At 50.9% G+C, this 2500-nt stretch overlaps 1 protein-coding gene and 8 non-coding genes across 9 annotated transcripts in view; 1 reads left to right on the top strand and 8 right to left on the bottom strand.

Annotated features, from left to right (window-relative positions):
* Positions 1-2500, top strand: part of crocc2 (ciliary rootlet coiled-coil, rootletin family member 2) — a 77541-nt gene that overhangs the window by 37815 nt on the left and 37226 nt on the right.
* trnap-agg (transfer RNA proline (anticodon AGG)) lies at positions 253-324 on the bottom strand. The gene has a single exon. It is a non-coding gene; the product is annotated as a tRNA-Pro (tRNA).
* trnap-agg (transfer RNA proline (anticodon AGG)) lies at positions 390-461 on the bottom strand. The gene has a single exon. It is a non-coding gene; the product is annotated as a tRNA-Pro (tRNA).
* trnap-agg (transfer RNA proline (anticodon AGG)) lies at positions 618-689 on the bottom strand. Its single transcript has one exon. It is a non-coding gene; the product is annotated as a tRNA-Pro (tRNA).
* On the bottom strand, positions 969-1040 carry trnap-ugg (transfer RNA proline (anticodon UGG)). Its single transcript has one exon. It is a non-coding gene; the product is annotated as a tRNA-Pro (tRNA).
* Positions 1170-1241, bottom strand: trnap-agg (transfer RNA proline (anticodon AGG)). The gene has a single exon. It is a non-coding gene; the product is annotated as a tRNA-Pro (tRNA).
* trnap-agg (transfer RNA proline (anticodon AGG)) lies at positions 1697-1768 on the bottom strand. Its single transcript has one exon. It is a non-coding gene; the product is annotated as a tRNA-Pro (tRNA).
* Positions 1889-1960, bottom strand: trnap-ugg (transfer RNA proline (anticodon UGG)). The gene has a single exon. It is a non-coding gene; the product is annotated as a tRNA-Pro (tRNA).
* On the bottom strand, positions 2292-2363 carry trnap-ugg (transfer RNA proline (anticodon UGG)). The gene has a single exon. It is a non-coding gene; the product is annotated as a tRNA-Pro (tRNA).

Below are 2500 nucleotides of genomic sequence, written 5' to 3'. Positions count from 1 at the left end.
TGACCCCTTTTTGAGAATCATGCCAAGAGACCAACGAGCAAAATGTGACTCCGTTTTGTCACATGGGCCACCACATGACAATTGCCATTAAAGGTCTTATCATAGGGGATCGTCCGGGATTTGAACCCGGGACCTCTCACACCCAAAGCGAGAATCATGCCACGAGACCAACGACCAAAATGTCACCCCATATTGTCACATGGGCCACCACATGACAATTGCCAGAAAGGGTCAGAGAGGGCCTTAACATAGGGGCTCGTCCGGGATTTGAACCCGGGACCTCTCGCACCCTAAGCGAGAATCATACCACGAGACCAACGAGCAAAATGTCACCCCATATTGTCACATGGGCCACCACATGACAATTGCCATTAAAGGTCTTATCATAGGGGCTCGTCCGGGATTTGAACCCGGGACCTCTCGCACCCTAAGCGAGAATCATGCCCCTAGACCAACGAGCCACATGATGTCTTTCTTGACCCCTTTTTGAGAATCATGCCAAGAGACCAACGAGCAAAATGTTACCCCGTTTTGTCACATGGGCCACCACATGACAATTGCCAGAAAAGGTCAGAGAGGGCCTTAACACAGGGGCTTAACACAGGGGCTTAACACAGGGGCTCGTCCGGGATTTGAACCCGGGACCTCTCGCACCCTAAGCGAGAATCATGCCCCTAGACCAACGAGCCACATGATAGTCTTTCTTGACCCCTTTTTGAGAATCATGCCACGAGACCAACGAGCAAAATGTCACTGTGTTTTGTCACATGGGCCACCACATGACAATTGCCAGAAAAGGTCAGAGAGGGGCTTAACACAGGGGCTCGTCCGGGATTTGAACCCGGGACCTCTCGCACCCAAAGCGAGAATCATCCCCCCGAGACCAACGAGCAAAACGTCACTACGTTTTGTCACATGGGCCATCACATGACAATTACCAGAAAAGGTCAGAGAGGGCCTTAACACAGGGGCTCATCCGGGATTTGAACCCGGGACCTCTCACACCCAAAGCCAGAATCATGCCCCTAGACCAACGAGCCACATGATGTCTTTCTTGACACCTTTTTGAGAATCATGCCAAGAGACCAACGAGCAAAATGTTACCCCGTTTTGTCACATGGGCCACCACATGACAATTGCCAGAAAAGGTCAGAGAGGCCTTAACCGAGGGGCTCGTCCGGGATTTGAACCCGGGACCTCTCGCACCCTAAGCGAGAATCATGCCCCTAGACCAACGAGCCACAAAATGTCTGTCCTGACCCCTTTTTGAGAATCATGTCACGTGACCAACTTGCAAAATGTCACCGTGTTTTGTCACATGGGCCACCACATGACAATTGCCATTGAAGGTCTTATCATAGGGGATCGTCCGGGATTTGAACCCGGGACCTCTCGCACCCAAAGCGAGAATCATGCCACGAGACCAACGACCAAAATGTCACATGGGCCACCACATGACAATTGCCAGAAAGGGTCAGAGAGGGCCTTAACATAGGGGCTCGTCCGGGATTTGAAACCGGGACCTCTCGCACCCAAAGCGAGAATCATGCCCCGAGACCAACGAGCCACAAAATGTCTGTCTTGACCCCTTTTTGAGAATCATGTCACGTGACCAACTTGCAAAATGTCACCTGTTTTGTCACATGGCCCACCACATGACAATTGCCAGAAAAGGTCAGAGAGGACCTTAACACAGGGGCTCGTCCGGGATTTGAACCCGGGACCTCTCGCACCCTAAGCGAGAATCATGCCCCTAGACCAACGAGCCACAAAATGTCTTTCTTGACCCCTTTTTGAGAATCATGCCACGAGACCAACGATCAAAACATCACTCCGTTTTGTCACATGGGCCACCACATGACAATTGCCATTAAAGGTCTTATCATAGAGGCTCGTCTGGGATTCGAACCCGGGACCTCTCGCACCCAAAGCGAGAATCATGCCCCTAGACCAACGAGCCACAAAATGTCTTTCTTGACCCCTTTTTGAGAATCATGCCACGAGACCAACTAGCAAAAAGTCACCGTGTTTTGTCACATGGGCCAACACATGAAAATTGCCAGAAAAGGTCAGAGAGGCCTCAACACAGGGGTTCGTCCGGGATTTGAACCCAGGACCTCTCGCACCCAAAGCAAGAATCATGCCCCTAGACCAACGAGCCACAAAATGTCTTTCTTGACCCCTTTTTGAGAATCATGCCACGAGACCAACGAGCAAAAAGTCACCGTGTTTTGTCACATGGGCCACCACATGACAATTACCAGAAAAGGTCAGAGAGTGCCTTAACACAGGGGCTCATCCGGGATTTGAACCCGGGACCTCTCACACCCAAAGCCAGAATCATGCCCCTAGACCAACGAGCCACAAAATGTCTTTCTTGACCCGTTTTTGAGAATCATGCCACGAGACCAACGAGCAAAGTGTGACTCCGTTTTGTCACATGGGCGACCACATGACAATTCCCATTAAAGGTCTTATCATAGGGGATCGTCCGGGATTT

The sequence above is a fragment of the Phycodurus eques genome, chromosome 8, assembly GCF_024500275.1.
Source record: "Phycodurus eques isolate BA_2022a chromosome 8, UOR_Pequ_1.1, whole genome shotgun sequence".
In the NCBI taxonomy this organism is placed as follows: Eukaryota; Metazoa; Chordata; class Actinopteri; order Syngnathiformes; family Syngnathidae; genus Phycodurus; species Phycodurus eques.
This window is presented reverse-complemented; position numbering and strand designations above follow the sequence as displayed.